This window comes from Pelodiscus sinensis, chromosome 2, assembly GCF_052426305.1.
Source record: "Pelodiscus sinensis isolate ZL-2025 chromosome 2, ASM5242630v1, whole genome shotgun sequence".
Classification (NCBI taxonomy): Eukaryota; Metazoa; Chordata; order Testudines; family Trionychidae; genus Pelodiscus; species Pelodiscus sinensis.
Window position 1 is genome coordinate 184711852 of NC_143053.1, and position 22472 is coordinate 184734323.

Consider the following 22472-nt stretch of genomic DNA (forward strand, 5'->3'; position numbering starts at 1 on the left):
AAAGACCATTTTAGGTTGACATTAAGATTGTGTCGGAGGGCAAACTTACAAAACTCAGGTATGTGCTGCTTTTTGGTGGTTGGGTGATGCACGTGAAAGGCTTGTAGATAGGGCTGGTCAGAAGTTTTGAGGGGAGGGGGCAGAATAGCTGACAGCCCCTACAGGCCCCTGGGCAAAGTGGGGTAAGTTCTGGCTCTGCAGTTCTAGAAGGGGCAGGGTCAAGGGCAGCCAGTCCTCAGCACTGCCCAGAGCATAGCACTGCCCAAAAGTACTGCAAAAAGGGATTTAGGAGTCATAGTGGACCACAAGCTAAATAGGAGTCAACAGTGTGACACTGTTGCAGAAAAAGCAAAATCATTCTGGGATGCATTAATAGGAATATTGTGAGCAAGATATGAAAAGTAACTCTTTGGCTTTACTCTGTGGTGATTAGGCCACACTTCTGGAGTGTTGGGTCCAGTTCCAGGCACCACATTTCAGGAAAGATGTGGAAAAATTGGAGAGGGGCTAAAGAAGAGCAACAAAAATGATTAAAGATCTAGAAAATATGATCTGAGGGTAGACTGAAAGAACTGGGTTTGTTTAGTTTGGAAAAAGAGAAGACTGAGAGGAAACATGATAACAAGGAGGGTGGAGAAAAATTATTCTCCTTAACATCTTGTGATAGCAAGGGAAGTTTAGGTTGGATATTAGGAAAAAATTCCTGTCAGGTTCGTAAAACACTGGAATAAATTGCCTAGGGAGGTTGTGGAATCTCACTGGAGATATTTAAGAGCAGGTTAGATAGACATCAGGGATGATCTAGATAGTACTTGGCCCTGCAGAGCAGGGAAGTGGGGAGACAGGCGTCCTAGCAATGTTCCTGCTAATTTTTTGCATCCATTTTCAGAATACAGTTTATGTGCACCACGGCATGTGTGAATGTGCACCACCAATAGAAACACTTGCTCATGGCTGTGAGTGCCCTGCTAATCAGCTTGGCAGCCTTTGAATCTCTCCTGGGTGGCCAGCGGAGCACAGCTTACAGGGAATGCTAGTCCCTAGCCTCTGTTTGCAAGCAGCTGAGAATGAAAGACAGGGAATGGATCACTTTGATTACCTTTTCTTTTCATTCCCTCTCAGACATCTGGCACTGGCCACTGGCAGAAGTCAGGATAATGGGCTAGATTGGACCTTTGGTCTGCCCCGGTATAGCCATTCTTATGTGTGGGAATGTTACCAAGTGTTGTGATGAGCAACTTACAGGTGGCAAAAAATACAAAATACTTTTCCCATTGGCTTCTGATTTCCATTGTTTTTAAGGTGTTGAGTAGATGGGCATGTCTTGATGAAAACTTAACTTTTGCTGCATGTGTTGAGTTAATGTTTTTTATGAGCTAATTACCTGAGCTTTCTAATTTTAATTTTGAGGCTGCTTCAAAAGGAATAGATGGCTGTGAGTCGTATGAACATTTCATTTTATAAAATCTTCCATTGGCATAACTCCATTAAAATCAGTGGAATTATTTCTATGGAGAATTTGCCTTCCTCCCCAAATTTATCTAGGGACATTTTTAATATGTTGGTGTTTTGATGGACTTCATTTGCAAATGAATGCTATATTCATAGGAAGTCAAGAAGTAAATTTACTTCAGAAAACAATCAAGAAATGACTCTAGATAAAGACTAGTAAAATGATTTTTGAGGGTTCTCTTCTTTATGCTGGGCAGATTTAGACTTTGCATGCTGTTTAAATGGAAGAAGTGACAGTATGTGGCTGCCTTCTTCAAATTAGACAAAATTGCTATTCTTTATGTTAATGTGGTGAGCATACTGGATTGCTTCCAGGTGTAAAGCAAAGGATGGAGACATGTATTTCTCAGAAGAGAAGAAAGCAACAAAGTTACTGATCCAAATTCTGTTGTTTTTATCTTGGAAATATTAGGTGCCTAAATAAAAGCGGATCCATAAATCACCCTGTTTCACTGTTCTTGGCTGCAGTACAAGGTTGCATTCTCAGAGATGAGCTATTCTTGAATGACTTCTCCTGTGTGCTGTGCACAAACACGCTTTTTTCCCATCAGGCACACAGCATTTCTTTGCTTCCCACTTAATTTGTTTCATCAACAATGTATTTGTGTCCGCTTCCAAGAATAGCCATTGGCCTGAATTCTAAAGTCCCTCTCTGTCTCCAGTGTCTCATCAAGGAATTATTTCTCACTGTACCCACCTCTCATTTTATAGGTCTTCTCTTACAATCTTAAGCACCTCAGAGCATGTTTCTTTTTTTAATCCCCACAAATGATATAATAATTCCTTATGATTTAGTGCAGTGATTTTGTTTCTATGGAATCGCCCCTGGAATGGGCACATGTTGATTTTCCTCTGTTAGCTATAGAGGCACCATAAACCCTTGTCTCTTGCCCCAACAAGTTGTTGTTTGTGGCAGCAGGCCCAGAGGATTTCAAGAGCATTGCTAGCAGGGATATCTGGAACTGTGAGGCTCGTTCATGGTCAGTTTTCATAGGAATCCATTATCGAGGCTGCATTTGTGCCATAGGCTGTGTGTGCTGTACAGCATGATGAACAATTTGTGCTGTTCTGATGCAAGCAAATAGTAAAGTGAAGGGATGGGGCGATTTCCTTCCCCTTTGCTATATCTTTGTCCCCCGACCCTACCCCCTTGCCACCTGGAGGGGACAGTTCAGCAAAGCACTTGAGTATGTACTTAACTGTAAATCCTAATGGGACTTGTGCGGAAAGCTAATCACATGCCTAAGTGCTTTGTTGAATCAGGGCCGGAAGCTGCAGATTTGAACTAACTAGGCTCTGTGGAACTACAATTCTTGGTTCAATTCTTGGCAGAGTCCAACCAGCTCCTCTCTCTGGGAATGTAGCTAAATCGAATTCCGTGCAATTTAGTTTAAAACCCAAGCTTCTGTCTCTCTGCATGGATGAGATCCCAAGGCTGCTCTTTGTAAGGGAACTTACCTTGGCATCACTAGCCAGAACTTCCCATTGCTGCCCTGTAGTGCCGTGTGCTGCGCATCAGTTGCCTTGCCCTCTGGATGACTGCGTTGCAGGGATGTAAAACCATCTGAGATGAGAGGTGCTCTGCAAATGTAAAATGTCTGGGGCTCAAGCCTTATTTGTATTAAAAGGGAAAAACACAGAGGAGGGCCTGAAAGATAGAGTAGATTACTTTAAGGCTCCTTTATATGATTATAGCAGCATACGTGGCCACAGCATGAGGTGCATAAAACCCTGCCTTTTAAATGCACTTTGAAATACATCTGCTAGCTATTAGTTTAGTTCAGCTCTTTGCATACAAGCTGTACATTTAACACAGTCACACTATTTTCTATGTGATACTGATAAGTTAAAAACACCAAGCTCAGAACTTTTAATATGTTGGTTCATGAGCTGAGAGAGGAGGAAAAGCTGTAGATGAGAATAGTTGTAATAGTCATGGGTGGCAGGTGAACCCCTGGCTGGGGGAGGCTAGTCCCCTGGCCTGACCCTTCCATCTGAAGCCCTACCCCTTCCATTCCCCACTGGAGCCCAGAGCCCCGCTCCCCAACATGGCCATCAGCCCCGAGCCCCATCCGAAGCACTCCCAAGCCCCCGAGGAGCGTGGGGAGAGCAGATGGCATGAGACTGCAACCTACCCAACGCTAGAGCACAAGGAAGGCAGGCAGCCTCAGCTACCTTCCCTCTGGAGCATGGGAAAGGCAGGCATGGGTGGCTCCAGTTTCCCCAGTCCTGGATAGAGCATAGGGGGACTGAGAGGAGCCACAGAAGTGGGGCAGATTGGGCAGGGCAGAGCATGCGCAGGGCCACACCTGACTGGGGGAGGCGCAGCTTCTCCCAGCCTATGAGACTTGCTACCTATTAATAAAGTATAAATCAAGTCGCCTTGCTATGCATGCTATTTAGCGTACAAATAGCTCATTTTATTGGCCCCTTTCAGCTTTACAACCTGGAAATGCAATTCATGATCTAGCTATTGCTCCCACAATACAGCATGAAGAACCAAGATGAAAGATCAGAAATAATACCAAAGACAGACTTCAGAGTATTAAGGAAGCAACTAGAAAAAATAGATAAAAACCCCAGCTAACTCCATAGAATACCAACCCTCAGAGAACACTCAGGCTGCACAGTTAACTGATCACAAAGCTGGACATGCCAGGCTGGAAGCTTTGCGCACTATCTTCACTCTGCCACCTCCACATGTACACATTTCAATGTAGATTTTAACTACATGATCACATGTGGCCTGTCAAATGTGACACTAACATACTATGATGATATATGGGCCCACTAAGACAGTAAGAGGTTCTGTCATTGCCTGCCTTGTAACTGTGGGAGTGTCATATGGTATAGTTCCCTGACACCAGTAGCCTATACACAAGCCTCAAGTCTCAGCAGCCTAGTTACTCTTTGCAGGGTAAAATGAACAACCCTTCCATTAAAAAGTTTTCCGTTAAAAGCATTTGCGGAAAAGAGCGTCTAGATTGGCATGGACGCTTTTCCGCAAAAGCACTTTTTGCGGAAAAACGTCTGTGCAATCTAGACGCGCTTTTCCACAAAAAAGCCCCAATCGCCATTTTCGCGATTGGGGCTTTTTTGCGCAAAACAAATCTGAGCTGTCTACACTGGCCCTTTTGCGCAAAATCTTTGCGCAAAAGGACTTTTACCCGAACGGGAGCAGCATAGTATTTCTGCAAGAAGCACTGATTTCAGACAGTAGGAAGTCAGTGTTCTTGTGGAAATTCAAGCGGCCAGTGTAGACAGCTGGCAAGTTTTTCCACAAAAGCAGCTGCTTTTGCAGAAAAACTTGCCAGTTCTAGATGCAGCCATAAGGATTATGTATTGCCTTAAAACTGTTTCTCATTATATCACAAGCTATAGAGGGGGTCCAGCATTCATAGAAAGCCTTCTGACTTGAGATTTTCGCTGGAGTTCTGGCTGATCTTTGTGACATTAGTTGATTATAATATGACCATAAAACAATTGCTATATCACAATCTTATGCCAAGTATGACACATGAGGAAGAAACGGTTAAGCATCCTGAAAGCTAACTGACCCAGAGTCAGCTTGTGGAGACATGTTAGAAAAGTATGTAAATAGTAATTAGGATAAAATGTTGAAGTGGAAACCTAATTATGTGGGTTTATTTATATACCTTGTTAGATATTAGCCACGCAAACAGACAGTTCCTGTCCTATAGCTATTGATTAGGAAATCAAAGGGCCCATTACTATTTAAATCTTAGGTAAAACAATTTAATTGTCTATACAGGCAGTCCCCGAGTCGGATCCACACTTACGAACTTATGTCGGATCCGCACTTATGTCGGATCCGCACTTACGAACGGGGCCCTCTCCCTGGTCTCCAGCAGACTAGGGAGAGGAAGCAAAGCGACGGAACACACGGGCAGCGGGCAGCCCAGACGGGGAGCAAAGCAGAGCAAAGCCCCGGAGCACGCGGGCGGCGGACAGCCCAGACGCATCTGGGCTGCCCGCATGTTCCGCCGCTTTGCTCCCCGTCCCCCTGGTCTGCAGACCAGGGGGACGGGGAGCAAAGCAGAGCAAAGCCGCGGAGCCCGAGGGCAGCAGGACAGCCACGGCGGTGGTACAGCAGCCGGGGCGCTGCCGGTTGGTCCCATAGCGTCACTCTGGGCGCTATGGGACCAACCCGGCAGCACCCCAGCTGCTGTGCCCCAGGCGTCCCCAAGTCAGCCGCTGCTGAAACTGACCAGTGGCTGACTACAGGAAGCCCCTGCACGGGGCTTCCTGGAATCAGCCGCTGATCAGTTTCAGCAGCAGCTGACTTGGGGATGCCTGGGGTTCTTAAGTTGAATCTGTATGTAAGTCAGAACTGGCGTCCATATTCAGCCACTGTTGAAACTGATCAGTTTCAGCAGCGGCTGAATCTGGAGCCAGTTCCGACTTACATACAGATTCAACGTAAGAACAAACCTACAGTCCCTATCTTGTACGTAACCCGGGGACTGCCTGTATATCTCTTTAATATTTGTGACAAACTGTTTAGTACAGGGATGGGCAAAATCAGGGAGACGCACAGTGGAGCTGAACAGTGGAGCTGCTCCAATCTGAATCATAGATGGTAAGTGACTCAGGAGTGCCTGTCTTAAGAGGCAGTGCACTGTTTTTAAGATTTCAGTGCTCCTGCTCATGTGCGTACTCTCTCTCACACACACACATCTCCCCCCATAGCCCATCTCTGCAGAGCAGGGAAGGGGGGAAACTGGAGATGACAAAGCAGGACAGCTTTCCCCGTCTTAAAGAGACAGTGTGTGGTTTCTCAGAAATTTACCCAGCAGCAGCCAGTGTGCACACATTTTGTGTCACTGCCGCTCACATCCAGTTTGTGCCACACTGCCTCTGTGCCACACATGCACACAGTCACTGTCATACACTTTCTCTCATCTCTTGTGCCACACATACTCTCCCTGGCTATGTCTAAACTACGATCCTCTTCCGCAAGAGGAAATGCAAATGGAACGCTGATTTGTATGTCACACTCTCATTTGCATTTCTTCTTCCTTTCCCTTTTGCACAAGAGGTTTTTGCACAAAAAAGTGCTTTGTAGACAGCTCCTTTTGGAGTAAAACTCCCTGTTCTTGGCAGACCCATTCTTTGCCGTTCACCCTAATTGAATGACCTCAGCTGGCTCCCTTGGGACCTCAGTCAGAATCTTGACTTCAGATCCTGTCCATTTCCACGCCTGGTCTACACTGTAGGATTAGGTGAATGTAAGCTGTACAAGTGTCAACACTGAAATGTGGTTCCTGCCAATGTAAGTGCCTCACTGCACTTATTTAATAATGCCACCTCCCCGAGTGCTGCAGTCGTGCATAATGTAATTAGGTTGATGCAGTGTCAGTGTTGCTCTGTGCTTTCATCAACTGTTACTGCCTTTCAGGAGGAGCCATCCCACAATGCTCCACCCGGACAATGCAGTTGAGATAAGCACTTCTGGTGAGGGCACAGAGTGCTGCCATAACAAGCCAAGCATGCACGCACAAGCGATTTAATAACTGCAAGGCTTTATGATGATCTAAGTTGGCTAACATAATTTTGCAGTTTTTTTCTTTACTCACTATAGATGTGCAAGTGGGGGCAACACCCTCCTTGCTTAGGCTACCGCTACGCTACAGCTCAGATTGACACTCTGTGATCAATCAATTGGTGGTCAATTTAGCGGATCTAGTTAAGAGCCACCAAATCAACAGCAGATCACTCTCCCATTGACCCTATTACTCTATGCCAGATGAGAAGAATAAGGGAAATCAATGGGAAAGTTTCTCCCATTGACCACCTGCAGTATAGTCTGCAGTAACTCGATTTGAGTACATCGACTCCAGCTACATTATTCACATAGCTGGAGTTGTGTAGCGTAAGTCAACTTTCTGTTGTTGTATAGATGTAGCCTTAGTTTCCCAAGACTGGCATTTTCTTTTTCAGTTTTAAGCTGTTCCCAAGTTTGTTGTTGGTAGCTCTTCCCTGTCTGATAGCTTCACCACCCTGTTTTGAGATGCTGCTGAAGTCACACCAGAGTTAGCTACAATTTTCTATATAGACACATCAGGATTATTAAGTTTCAGTGCATTATAAGCTTTCATAAAGGACCTTACTTGATATACTCTTACAGTGAAATAACAGTGTACCATCAGCTGGTTTAACTACTTATTTTGGAGGTCTCATCTTCCATCTCCCCAGAGGGTATCTCGACCCTGATTGTCAGAGATACATGTCCTGATGAAACCTAGATGCACAATGTGGTTTCTCCTAGAATGTGGACTCCTCTCTGTATATTAGACAGAGATCATGGAAGTCATTTTCATAAAAGATGTGAGTTATGGAGCATACACGTTCTGCAGTGAATGATCTGTAAAGGGGCCAGTGCAATCAAGAGAATCCCGTCTCTGAATTTTGTTTTGCCACTGATTTCCTGTGACCTGAGGCAGATCACACACCTGCTCAGTTGAGTTAACTTTTGTGTCTGTTCCCCATCTGTAAAGTGGGAATAAGACTAGAATTGGCTGACATTTTTTTCAGTGAAAAATAGAAGCTTGAGACCAATGACACTTAGATGGAAAAAATTCATTTTGATTCAAAGGTTTCATTGTTGCTACAATTTCAAAATGAAACATGTCTACAAAAATAATTAATAGACGTATAAGTTTTCATTTCAAAATTGTGGGAAATAGCACATTTTCTTCTTTTTCCCCTACCGTCTTTTTTACAGAAAAAGAGGAAAGGTGGAAAAAGTACAGTGAGAGAGTGAGGGAAAAAACCATTTCCTTTCAATTTTGTATTCCCTCCCCCTTATTTTAAAACCATAAATGAGGGGGATTATTTTTTAAATGAGAGAGTTGAATTTAAAAGGAGAGATTAAAAAAGAGAAAATTCAAAAATCGTTCATTTTGTTTTTATCTTTTTGTAAAACATACCTAAGTTTTCCACCCAGCTCTGGATAATATTGACTTCAGAGAATGGTGTTTAGGTTAAATTCATTAATATAGGGGGTTTTTGCACTTCTTGTATGGAACTCATTATGGAAGATTTGATTTATTAGGATCTACGGGGCCCATCCAGCCCTCTTGCAGCCTCCTCCTGCCTACCTAGGGGCAGGTCCACACTACAGGGGGAGATTGATCTACAACTTGAGCTATTTGAGTAGCATAGCTGGAGTTGATGTACTTAGATCTACTTAACATGGTGTCTTTTCACTGTGGTGTATCAACGGGAGATTCTCTCCCCTCGACTCTCCTTGCACTTCTCATTGAGGTGCGGAAAGGTGATTGGTGGTTGACTTATCACATCTATGTTCCACATGCTAAAGTGACCCCCCCCCCCGCAGTGGATTGATTGCTGCCCCCATCGATCTGGCTGGTAGTGAAAACAGGACCTAGCACATTGTCCAGAGACCTACCAACTCTCCTCTTTCCTCTATGTGGATGAATGTTTTTGTCATTTTCTGTGTATTTACAGTGATACTCAAACAATTTATGGATTACTTTTCTGATTCTGGATTCAAGAATCAGCACACTGGATTTCATATGAAATCAGTATATTTGGTAAGAAACAACCCTAGTGCTACAATGTTTCAACATTTCCATGACTACTCTCATAATTCAGATTTATATTCAGATACTTCAGACTCTTTCAAAAGAGACAGTTTTTTTCTAAGCAAAGCTCTCTCATGTTGTCGCTTCTCATATTTCTTATTTCATCCCATTCAAATTCATGCTAAGAATTTCTTGGCACTATCTCAGTACTTTTTAGTTCATTCTGAGTTCAGAGAGTGCTTACTTTTGCAAAAGTAAAAATGGAAGTGCATTCATGTGGTTACTGACTTTCCAGTTCTATGACTTTATGATGGTACTAGAAGGTCTGTCTGTGCAACCACTGTGGAGGACATAAAGGTAATAGATCGAATGCAATAATTGTAATGGGGGCCACTCCAAGATTTTGGCAAGTAGTTAAGGGCTGGACTTCTATGGAGGGATGCGGGGTCTGGGACGGAAGTTGGGTGCAGAAGGGAACTTAGGGTATAGGAGGGGGCGTGTGGTCTGAGAGGGAGTTTGGGTGAGGGGGTGGGGGAGTTGTGGTCTGAGGCAGGGGCTTAGGATGCAGGGTCCAGGAGGGAGTAAGGGTGCAGGAGCAGATTCTGGCCAGGGGGAGGGGCTTTTGGAAGGGGTGCAGAGTCTGGGAGGGAGCTGTGACCTGGGTTAAAAGGATGCAGAGTGTTTGGGAGGTGGAGCAGTAGGGGGTAGTGACCTGGGGCAGGGAGTTGGGGAGCACAAGGGGCTGGGGTGCCAGCTGCAGGCTCTAGCCAGGAGGTGCTTACCTAGGCAGCACCTGGCTACCAGCCCAACTGGACTCTCAGGCAGGCTCTGCCTGTCGCAGCGCCAGGCTGTTCAAAATGGCAGTCAACTTTCTACACTGCACTGGTGAAGGGGGGACCTTGCTCACTGTTCACACCCCCAGCCCAATCATCACAACTTCAATTGGCCAGTTTCTGGCCAATGGGAGCTGCAATGATTGATCTGGGGGAGGGGGCAGCACACATTCAGGATATACAGCACCTAGAAGGAACAGCCAGCCGTTTTGAGCAGCCTGGGGCTGCTACAAGCAGAGAGCCTGCTTCAGGCTCCTGGTGGGGCAGGCTGCAGGCCAGATCAAAAGGCTTGGTGGGCCAAATCCAGCCCACAGGCTGCCTCTTACCCACCCCTGTTCTAAATCAAGATACCAGTTATGCTGCATCAGCAGGGAAAAAAACAAAAACCCAGTGGCATTATTTGCAAGAATAGGAGAGTTTGTCCTGATTTCTTTGGCCAAATATTCTTTCTTTGCTACTGTTGTGCTTTGTACCACATGGATGCTGTTTTTCATGTCAGAGTTGCCCGTGTCTCAATGTTGTAGGTATATAGTCATGAAGGGAAGGCACTATATAAAGGATAAGAATAATAATTAATAATCTTGCTTACAGGTATACGTGTAGATTTGGGACTTACTAAGGACCAACAGCAACAATGTTTTCGGCATTATAATAGAGAAATTAATGTTCTAAACCTAAGAAAGGCAAGTGTTAACATGCTGTAAAGTAGCTATAATTATGATTTCAGATAAATGTACTAGGAGTTTATAAAGGAATTATGCAGTGCATTCAGAAAACCCCCCTCTATTTTTGAACACAGAGTTACTGTGTGCAAGTCTAGAATTTATTTGGACAATAAAGCTGATTAAACAAAACTGTTTAAAAATGTTCTAACAAATGGACCACTGTTGAACTAGTTAAGCAAAAGATTAATCCCTTGTAGATTTGGTAGCTGGAAATGCTTTTTTAATCAACAGAAAACTGGGTGGCATTACAGTGCAGCCCGATGAGGTGGTGAAGAAAGAGCCTGAGGCAGGGGCAGAGAAACGAACAGTAAAATGTTAGAACATGTACTATTTGCGGAGTAGCCAGAGTGAGTTGCTTGTACATTTCAGGAAAATGTACAAGCAACTCGCTCTGGCTACTCCGCAAGTACAGTGTTTTGGTCCAGGATTTTCTATCCAGCGTTAGCTAAAGTTTAAAAACCTAAAGCTAAATATAAACCACTATAGTCAGCGATGTTATTGGCAAGTGAAATAGCTCAGAAGACATTGACATTTGATCAATGTTTCTATATTGATAATCTTTTGCTTGTTCTCACACAACCTTCCTGAAGTCAGCTACGCTTTTCACATGCACAAAGGTTGGCTTACATGGAATCCACTTTTGGGATTATTATTTATTATTCATTTTATTAATGGATTTTTGTTCGCAGTGCTAAATTGTGGCCCCAACCAAGACCAGGTACCTTGCATATGCACAATAAGGGTATGTCTAAACTACATGGCTCCGTCGACGGAGCCATGTAGATTTGTTGTTTTGGCAAATGAAGCCGCGATTTAAATGATCGCAGCTTCATTTACATTTACATGGCTGCCGCGCTGAGCCGACAAACAGCTGATCAGCTGTTTGTCCGCTCAGCGCACTAGTCTGGACACTCCCCTGCTGACATCAAAGCCCTTTGTTGGCAGCCCCGGTAAACCTCGTCCCGCGTCCAGACTAGCTGATCAGCTGTTTGTCGGCTCAGCGTGGCAGCCATGTAAATGTAAATGAAGCCGCGATCATTTAAATCGCGGCTTCATTTGCCTTTGCCTATGTGTCTAATCTACATGCCTCTGACAACAGAGGCATGTAGTCTAGACACAGCCTAAGAGATAACTCTTTCCTCAAAGAGCTTACGGTCTGAAGCAGTGGTTCTCAATGTATTTGACAGTGTTTCTCTTCTTTGTGTTGATAGTTGCTTATGCCCTACCCCAAGTACATATACCACTGCCCAGCTCTGAAGGCAGATGAGAGAGCAGCAGCTGGTGCTAACCAGGCATGCAGCTGTGAAGGCAGTGCTGTGCCAGCAGCAGCACAGAAGTAAAGGAGGTACGTAATGTAAAAAATTATATTTTCCAATATCACTTTTCACAGCAGACTTAGCACCCTATTGCAAGTGCTATTTCTGAACTGCTGCTCTTGACCCTGGGCTGACAGCTAGAGTCCTGCTGCTGCCTCTGGGTGAGGGATTGGGGTGGAGAGAAGTCTGGGTGGGAGCTCTGGCTGTCAGCCCTGGGGCAGCGGGTCTCTGGTTGTCTCCTTTATCCTACCCCCACCCCACCCCATCTCCTGGGAGTGCACAGCCCTTCTGTACAGCCCCAGCTGCCCAACTGGAGCTCTTAAGTGAAAAAAGGACAGTTTGAGAACTGCTGGTCTAAATGGATCAAGGGTTTGAGGGAAAGGCACAAAGCAGAGAAGTGACTTGACCAATAACATATAGTAAGTCAGTGTCAGGAATAGATTCCTGGTGTACAAAGTTCTATCCATTGGACTGTGCTGCCCAAAGCTGTGTCTTACATGGCCATGGTGCCCAGGACAAAACCTGTGACCTGTAAGTTTCATTTGTGGTCTCTGTCTTGGGGGCAGCCTGCTACTGAGCAGTCTGCTAGGAATTTCTTAAAACTGAGCTCTGTACATTCTCACTGTAGCAAAATATGGACTTTAAAGTAGTTTTAAACTATTAGATAATATAAAATGGTTTCAGACCTCTTTGCTTGTAAAATAAAGGATATGGATATGACTTCTCATAATTTCCCATGACAAACAACTTAGAATGAATTAATATATCATGTGCTATGACTATTCCTATTTTTAAAACTATAATTCTCATTTTTCAGAATTATATTATTGGAACAATGATCCTTATGACCTGGTGCCGTGAGCAGCTTTGTAGATCCCTGTGTCTACAATTTGCCGAATACCAAGTCTCCAGAATGCTAATATAGTACAATACTATGCCATTTAAATGCAGCATCCCAGTTCTTCCACTGTTATACAGAATGTTAAAATGTGTGGTGTTGTCATCCTGCATATTTAGAAAATACCCCCTCAGCTCTCTGCTTAGACATGCATAGTAGAATTGCACACCTGTATTGCCCCAAAAGAGAGAATCACGGAGAAAGAGGTTACATATGCACAGAACCAGGCACACCGATGATGGGGTGGGAGTTCTGGACCTTTTCGTGTTGCTGGACCCCAGGACGGTTGTAGCTGATTCATGCTGAGCAGAAGTTTTCACAGAATGATCAACAGTGGCTTTCTTGAGTGATAAAAGTTAATTTAGAACCTATTTTTTATAGATGTTTTGGGTTTTTTCCATTAGGCCTTATTTTGCATTTACCACTATTGAATTCATCTTCCACTGTGGTGCCCAGTCACCCAGTTTTATGAGATCCCTTTGTAATTCTTTGAGGTCAGCTTTTGTATGTTTAAATCCCTACCAGCTGAAGCCCTCACTTCATGCGACTGCCTTGGGTTGTGGTGATTTATTCCAAGGGACCTGGGACTCCTGACTGGGGGGAGACTAGCCCCATCCCTACCCCTTCTGTCTGTGGAGACAGCCCCCCCATGTTTCCCAGTGGCCCCACTGCACTTCACAGTTTACCCCCTTTTTTCAAATTGTTTGTGAACAAGTTGAACAGCATTACTCTTAGTACATATCCTAGGGAGACCTTACTGTTTGTCAATATTTACCCGATGACCTTGTGAAAATGGACCATTTACTCCTACCCCTTGTTTCCAATCTTTTAACGAGTTACTGATTCATGAGAGGACCTTATCTCATGATTGGCTTTTTGCTTAAGGGCCTTTTGTGTGGGACCTTGTCAAATACTTTCTGATGTCCAAGTACATAATATCCACTGGATCATCCTTGTGAATATGCTTGTTGACACTCTCAAGGAATTCTAAGGGTAGGTCTACACTACCCTCCTAATTCGAACTAGGAGGGTAATGTAGGCATACCGCACTTGCAAATGAAGCCCGGGATTTGAATTTCCCGGGCTTCATTTGCATAAGCCGGGCGCCGCCATTTTTAAATCCCGGCTGGTTCGAACCCCGTGCCGCGCGGCTACACGCGGCACGAACTAGGTAGTTCGGACTAGGCTTCCTAGTCGAACTACCATTACTCCTCATTCCACGAGGAGTAATGGTAGTTCGGACTAGGAAGCCTAGTCCGAACTACCTAGTTCGTGCCGCGCGGCACGGGGTTCGAACCAGCCGGGATTTAAAAATGGCGGCGCCCGGCTTATGCAAATGAAGCCCGGGAAATTCAAATCCCTGGCTTCATTTGCAACTGCGGTATGCCTACATTACCCCGCTAGTTCGAACTAGCGGGGTAGTGTAGACATACCCTAAGAGACTTGTGAGGCATGATTGCCCTCTACAAAATCTGCATTGACTCCTACCCAACATATGTTGATCTATGTGTCTGATCATTCTGTGCTTGGCTATGGTTTCAACCAATTTTCCTGTTACTGAAATTAGATTTACCAGCCAGTAATTAGAAGGATTGCCTCTGGAGCCTTTTTAAAAAATTGACATTACTTTAGCTATCATCCACACATCTGGTGCAAATGTTGATTTAAATTGTAAGTTATGTACCAAGTTAGTAGCTGTGCAATTTCATATCTGAATTCCTTCAGAACTAGGGGTGGAGGGTGAAAACCATGTGGTCCTGGTGATTTATTACTGTTTAACCTATCAATACGTTCCAAACACTTCTCTACTGATACTTCAATCTGGGACCGTTCCTCAGACTGGTCATCTAAAAAGGAGGGCTCAGAGGTGAAAATCACCCTCACATCCTCTGTACACCAATGCAAAGAATTAATGTAGCTTCTCCACAAAGGCCTTGTTTTCCTTGCCTGCTCCTTTAGCAGCTGGATCATTCAGGCTACGTCTAGACCGCAGGCTTCTTACGCAAGAAGCTTTTATCAGAAGAGATCTTCCGCAAAAACGTCTTGCACAAGAGCGTGTCCACACTGCAAAAGTGCATTGAAAAAGTGGTGCGCTTTTGTGAAAGCATCCAGACTGCATGGATGTTCTCTCGAAAATAAGCTTTGATTGCTATGGACAGAATGGCCACCAGGGCACCTATGCTTTTTCCTCTTTCCACGCAAAAAACCCTTCTTCCCTCTCCCCACACGCCTTTTTGCAAAAGAGATCTTTCGCAAAAAAGCGTTCTTCCTCCTAGAATGAGGAATACCTATGCCAGAAAAAACCCTCTGTTCTTTTGATGTGGATGCTCCATGGCTACGTCTACATTGGCACCCCTTTCCGGAAAAGGGATGCTAATGAGACGAGTCGGAATTGCAAATCCGCGGGGGATTTAAATATCCCCCGCGGCATTTGCACTTACATGGCTGCCGCTTTTTTCCGGCTTGGGGATAAGCCGGAGAAAAGCGCCAGTCTAGACGTGATTCTCTGGAAAATAAGCCCTTTTCCGGAGGATTTCTTATTCCTACTTGAATAAGAAACCCTCCGGAAAAGGGCTTATTTTCCGGAGAATCGCATCTAGACTGGCGCTTTTCTCCGGCTTATCCCCAAGCCGGAAAAAAGCAGCAGCCATGTAAATGCAAATGCCACAGGGGATATTTAAATCCCCCGCGGATTTGCAATTCTGACTTGTCTTATTAGCATCCCTTTTCTGGAAAGGGGTGCCAATGTAGATGTAGCTCATGAGTTTTTTCGGAAAAATGGCTATTTTTCCGAAAAATCTCTGTAGTGTAGACATAGTCTCAGTGGCTGCAGTGACTGACAGGTTTCCTGCTTCTGCTGTACTTCACACATATTTTGCTGTTCGTTTTTGTGTCTTTTGCAAGTTGCTCTTCAAATTCTTTGGTCAACCTAATTATACATTTAAAATTCACTTGCCAGAGTTTATGCTCCTTTCTTGTCCTCAGTGTGGTTTGACTTCCAGTTTTTAAAAGATGCCTTTTTGAGCATGTCTACGCTAGGAAATTATTTCTAAATAACTTATTTTGAAAACTCCCGAAATAACTATTTTGAAATAGCATGTCCATATTACAGGAAAGCCTCGAAATTAGTCTGAGGCAAGCTCCCTTTGGGTACATCTACACTGCAATGCTATTTCAAATAGCATTGCCCATGTCTTCACAGCAAGCCCGTTATTTAGAGATTGCTATTCCAATGTCCCTGTAAACCTCATTCTATGAGGAATAAGGGACATTTCAGAATAGTGTTTTATTTTGAAATTTGGTGCTGAGTAGGCAGCACCAAATGACAAAATAAGCAATTTCAAAATAACATCAAAATAAGTAATTTGCATCGTTCAAATTATGTATCTTATTTTGAGTTATGGTGCAGTATAGATGCACCCTTAATGTGGATGTGCCGCCTCAATTTAGAGCCCCAGGAAGCACTGGAGAGTAATTAATTACTTTGACTCTGGGGAGCAGTTATTTCAGAGTAGCAGCAGTGGAGCATCCACACTAACGCTATTTTGAAATAACTATTTCAAAATAAGCATTATTCCTCATGGAAAGCAGGAGTTTTTGTTTTGAAATAATCAGCCCATTATTTTGAAATAATGGTCTTGGTAGTGTAGATGCTCCCCTTGTTGTTTTAAAATAAGGAGGATTTTGAAATAACACTCCTTATTTCAAAATAACTTCCTAGTGTAGACCAGGGAGTTGTCTCTCTATCTCTTTAACTTTGTCATTTAGACATGGTGACTTTCTTTTTTGCCCACTTACACAATAGTTCTCAACCTTTCCAGATTATTGCACCCCTTGCAGAAGTCTGATTTATCTTGTGTACCTGCAGGTTTCTCATTTTTAGCATATAATTATAAAATAAACCTGTTGGAATATAAATATTGTACTACATTTCAGTGTACATAATATACAAAGTAATATAAAAAGTCATTGACTGCAGGGCTGGCTTAGGCGAACTTGTATTTTTGCACCCCTGCACCGCTTGAGCATCATGTCCCTCCATTTCCCTTGGCTCCTATGGGCTCCCCAACCTCTGTATCGCAATCTGACACCCCTTTTGGCACTAACCCCTGCACCCTAACCCTACACTATGACGCTTGAGCCCCAATACCTGTATTTTGTTACCTTCACCTCTAACTCCTGCACTTCCCAGTGCTGTGCTGTCAGCATGCCTGTCACACCACCTGCTTGACCAGTACCCTCCACCCCCTTATACCCAGCATCCCTCATGCCCACTGGCCCCGCACCCAGGGATCTCCACCACAAATTCCGATGCCTCGAGACCTCCCACCCACTGCCCAGTGCCTCTCTTATACCCCCCCCAACACACAACTACCCAGCACCCCATATTCCTGAGGGCATTCAAAACCAAAAATTAAAATTCTGTACACAATATTTAAAAATTTTGCAAAATTCTGCAAATGGTCACGGGGAAGCATTTTACATGGTAGCTGGGGTATCAGCCATGACCCCAAATCCATTTGAATGATAAAGAAATAGCTGATCCTAGTGGCTCTTGCCTGCCAGGGCTCTGGGTCATCACCTCCCAAATGGCCTATATAATTTGCTCTGAAAGAGAGAATTTTCCTCTCAGACTGAAAAGTAAATAGGTGCTTAGGATGCGCAGCTTGATAAGGACGAGAATTATATTTGGGCACCAGTCTTTTTTTTCTATCCTGATTTACACACTTGGTTGCTACACTTGGTCCAGTTGATTGCTACTCCATATAACTTAGTTTCAACAATACTTCAGAAATGGAGCAGTAGCCATAAGCCAGTCAAGTCTCCTTTGAAGAGTTGTTCTTTGGGTTATTTAAAGTCATTTTTAAAGGCTTTTTCCAAGGGTAAGGAAGGAAAGTGGTGCATTCTTTAAAGGACTTTTAAAATCCCACTCTACTCTACACTGTTTCATTCAAAATGCTCCTAGCAGGAAAAACCATCATGGAGACACTTATATCCACAAGAAAAAAGTCATTCCTCTTTTCCCTAAATAAGTGCTAAATTAAGAATTGCCTATTCTGTTGTGGGTTCCAGGACTAGCTTTTCCCAAGCTAGTTCCATTTTTCTATGGTGTCTAGAAATTTTATCTCAGTGTTGTGTTCTGAAGTGACCAGACAACTTGGTGATAGTTAACATCCCCATTATTATTGATTTTGTTGTTGCTTTTGTAGCCTCTCTCATCTCCCTGAGCATTTCACAGTCATTGTCACCATCCTGACCAGGTGGTCAGTAGTATATTCCTACAACTGAACTCTTATTATTCAAGTATGGAATTTCTATCCATAGCAATTTTATGGTTCTGTTTGATTCATTTAAGATTTTTACTATCATGGATTCTCATTTCTTTTACATATAGTGCTATTCCCTCACCAACATGACCTACTCTGTCATTCCCATATATTTTGTACCCATGTATTTGCCATGTCCAGAGCCAAGAACAGAAATGCTGGGCCCCTGGGAAAGAGGGGGGACTGAATCTGGGCCCTCTTGGAAGGGCCAGGACCGTGGGCAGAAGGGGGAGGGTGGAGCTGGGGGCTAGCTTGTCTAAACCAGCCCTTCTGTGCTGCTTGGACCACAATGTCTGGGGCTTCATCAGCAATTTAAAGACCCCAGAGCTCCAGCTGCTATTGCAGCAGTAGCAGCGGTGTCTGGGAACCCGAGGCCCCAGGGTAGCTGACTCCTTTGCCTGCCCTGTCAGCAGCCCTGACCATGTTCCATTGATTATCGTTATTCCACCAACTTTCAGTGATGCCTGTTTTACTAATATCTTCATTTAACCTCAGGCATTAGATTTCATACATATACATAAAAACAACAAGGAGTCTGGTGGCACTTTAAAGACAAAAACATTGATTAGGCCGGGTATTGGCGCATAAGCTTTCGTGAGCTACAGCGCACTTCCTCAGATGCTCAAGCAAGTGAAAGTTTGATTGTTTCAGTTCCTACCTGTACTCTATGAGGCTGTGTCCAGACTCAGGGGTTTTTTTCGAAAAAAGTAGCCTTTTTTCGAAAAAACTTCCCCTGCGTCCAGACTCAAGCCGCGTTCTTTCGAAATTAATTCGAAAGAACGCGGCTTTTCTTTCGATGGCGGTAAACCTCATTTCACGAGGAAGAACGCCTTCTTTCGAAAGTTCCTCTTTCGAAAGAAGGCGTTTTTCAATGTAAATAGGGCTTCTTCAAAAGAGAGCATCCAGACTCACTGGATGCTTTCTTTCGAAAAAGCAAGCCGCTTTTTTGAAATTTCTCCGTGCAGTCTAGACGCTCTCTTTCGAAAGAGGCTCTTTCGAAAGTATCTTTCGAAAGCCTCTTTCGAAAGAAGCCTGCAGTCTAGACATAGCCTGACTGTCTATCCTCTCTTCTTTACTAGCTTAGGGTATGTCTACACTACAGCACTAATTCAAACTAACTTAATTCGATTTAGTTAATTCGAACTAAGCTATTTCGAATTAGTGCATCCAGACCTAAAAACTAATTCAAATTAGCGTTTTGCTAATTCGAAATAGCATGTCCACATTGAGTGGACCTGAACTGAAGTTAAGGCTGGCCAGAACCAGTGCTGGCAGGGCATCAGGTTAGGACTTAGAGTGTGGAGCTGCTGCCTCAGGCTAGCTGAAGGCTGTGCTTAAAGGGACCCTACCCCCACCCTGGACAGACAGTTCTTAGGGTTCCCCACTTGCTTGTCTACCTCGATGAGGGACAGCAAAGCAGTCCTGTCTTGGAGTGCCCTGAGTGCCCACACTCGGCACATCACAGCACTCGGCCATCAGCCTGGCTGCACTTGCCGCAGGCTGCCATCCGGGGGGATCAATTAGGGGGCTGTCAGGATCCAGGAGGCCCTGCAGGAGGGCTTCCACCCCGAGGAGCCCGCAGAGCCACCCCAGTACTCCCCATTGGGGGCTCGTGCCCCATTCCTCCCTCACCTCCTTCCACTTACCCTTCCCTAGCCCCCCTTCCTGATGTAAAAAATAAAGGACACGTGTGTTCAAAAATAGAAACTCTCTTTATTTAACAAAACCGAGGGGAGGGGGGTTGATTAACCTCTAGGGAGACTGGGAAAAGGAGGTGGGAAAGGGGAAGAGAGAGGGTGGGAGAGGGGAGGGGGAAACCTGGGAGGAGGGAGCTGGAAGGGGGAAGCCAGGGGAAGGAGGAGGAAGGGAAGTATAAGACTATGGTAAGCCATATCTTCAGTACAGTGTACAGATGTGGTCTCCTCACCTCAAAAAAAATATTTTGGCCTTGAAAAGGGTGCAGAAAAGGGCAACTAAAATGATTAGGGGTTTGGAACAGGTCCCATATGAAGAGAGGCTAAAGAGACTGGGACTTTTCAGCTTAGAAAAGAGGAGGCTGAGGGGGATATGATAGAGGTCTATAAAATCATGAGTGGTGTGGAGAGGGTGAATAAAGAAAAGTTCTTCATTAGTTCCCATAACAGAAGGACTAGAGGACACCAAATGAAATTGATGGGCAGCAGGTTTAATACTAATAAGCGAAAGTTCTTCTTCATACAGCACATAGTCAACCTGTGGAACTCCTTACCACAGGAGGGCTGTCCCGAGGGAGGCATAGGCAATCCCCCCAGTGCTCCAGACATAGGGAAACCCCCCTGTTGGCCCTGCTTCTGCTCCACCTCTCCCCACTCCTGCTTTACTCCTTCCCTTAAGCCCCTGCTCTGTCCCTGACATTCCCCTTTCCACCCTTGCTCCACCTCCTTGGCCCTCCCCCAAGCCTGGAGATTACTAGAGGCCAGGTGCGGGGTGACAGCAGGGGTCACCTCCCTCCCCTCTACATTCCCCAGGCCGTGAGAGCCAGAGCGGCCTGGCTGCCTGCTGAGTTCCACTGTGCCCCGCCGCCCTCACGGCCTGCTGTGCTTCACCTCTCTGCGGTGGTGGGAAGCAGAGTGCCCTGGCGGAGATGCTTTCTGCTTCCTGCTGCCATGGAGAAACTGAGTGCAGCTGGCTGTGAGACAGTGGTGGGGCAGAGCAGAGCAGGCTGCTGGGCCAAGCCAGCTCCTGCCACCCCACTGAATACAGGAAGGTAGGTGAGCCCTGCTATTTCCCCATGCCATACCCATCCATAGGATGGTTGAAGTGGCCACTGCGAGGCCTCCTCACATCACGGGGCCAGGGTGGCCGCTCCGAACCAGCCTATGGACAGGACAGCTCTGACTGTGGGGTTCCCTCCTTACCCGCCATTGCTGAGCAGCTGCAGGGAGCCCCGCAGTCCATAGAGAGTCCCCTTCTCACCTACAGTGGCTGGAGTTGTTAGGCGTCCTCCGCCACCTGTGGTGGCTCAGAGCTGCCACCTGTGGGGTGCCCAGAATTAAGGAGCTGCTGAGGGCCTGCTGCCAGCAGGGGCAGAGAAATGCAGCACAGGGCTGCCTGCTGACAGCCCCAGCCGAGGGTCAAAAAATGCCATGGAGGTCAAGAAGTCACAGATTCCATGACTTCATGACATAATCAAAGCCTTAATGATGATCCTGTCCTGTATGTGTGAGGGAGTATAATACAATTACCTGGTGTACCTGTGTTGTAATAACCACATTGAGTTAATTTGCACACAATAATTATTTTGCTTATGTCGTTTTCATATCTATAGTTTAGCAACTGATCATAGCACTTTGTGCCTGTGAAGCTGCAAAGACAGTGCACTGGTTTTTCATTGCAAATGTTTACACGAGATAACTACAGCCCAAGCACGTTCACTTTTCCTTAGTCGTCAGCAAAATCAGTTAATCTGTAGCTTTAAATAAGTGTATGGGTAAAATTCTTCTTCACAGGAACAAACTCTATGAAGCCAATGGGATTGGATGCATTAAACAGAGGGCAATTGGACCAGGAGAAAGGGGTGCCGAAGTGGCAACTAGAAAGAGGGATAGAGGGAAGTGAATAAGAGTGGAGCAGCAGCCAGGAGATGACAGAAGGGTTGGGTACATGTGAGCCAACAGATGTGTTGTTCCATTGGGCAAGGTGGGAGGACGGTGGCTCAATGCTTCTGGAAGGGGTGGGGTTTTGGGAGGAAGGGGGGACAGCTGGTCCACAGTGCCACCCAGACCACACCATTCCCTCTCCCTCAGCACTGTCTGGACAGACCACCTAGGGGTCTTCAGTGTGCCATGCTGGGCTCCGACAGCAAATTAAAGGGACGGGGCCCCAAGACCCCTTTGGGCATTGGGACAGTTGCCTCCTTCCCCCTCCTAGGTCAATGGGCCTGGCTGGTTATAGTGGGAGGTGGTCCGGTAGTCAGGTGGTGACGGGAAGATTGGAGGAAGGGCAGAATGGATGGAAAGTGCCAGATGAAGCTACACTCTACAGGTGGAAGATGGCTAGGATGGTCAAGTGGAAGAAAAGCCCCAGGGAGAGAGCAGCTGAGGGAGGAACTGAAGAGGAGCAGAAGGGCTATAGGCTGAGGAAGGCCAAAATGGGCTGAGGAGCTGAGAGGTGGGAAAGTGAAGGATCCCTGAGAAAGCAGGGCATGGTGCTGAAGGGGCCTGAGCAGGCTTGGGGAAGAAGCAAAGAAGTTAGGACCCTATTTCCTGTGCAGGGCTTGAAAAGTGGCATGAGCGAACCCGTGGAGCCGTCAGA

General features: G+C 45.3%; 1 protein-coding gene across 1 annotated transcript in view; it reads left to right on the plus strand.

The window, feature by feature from the left end:
* ENTPD3 (ectonucleoside triphosphate diphosphohydrolase 3) overlaps nt 1-22472 on the plus strand; it is a 72015-nt gene that overhangs the window by 10655 nt on the left and 38888 nt on the right. Inside the window, exon 2 of the mRNA XM_089776607.1 lies at nt 11850-11983. The gene's annotated coding sequence lies outside the window, so the exon portion shown is untranslated. The remainder of the gene's footprint in view (nt 1-11849; nt 11984-22472) is intronic.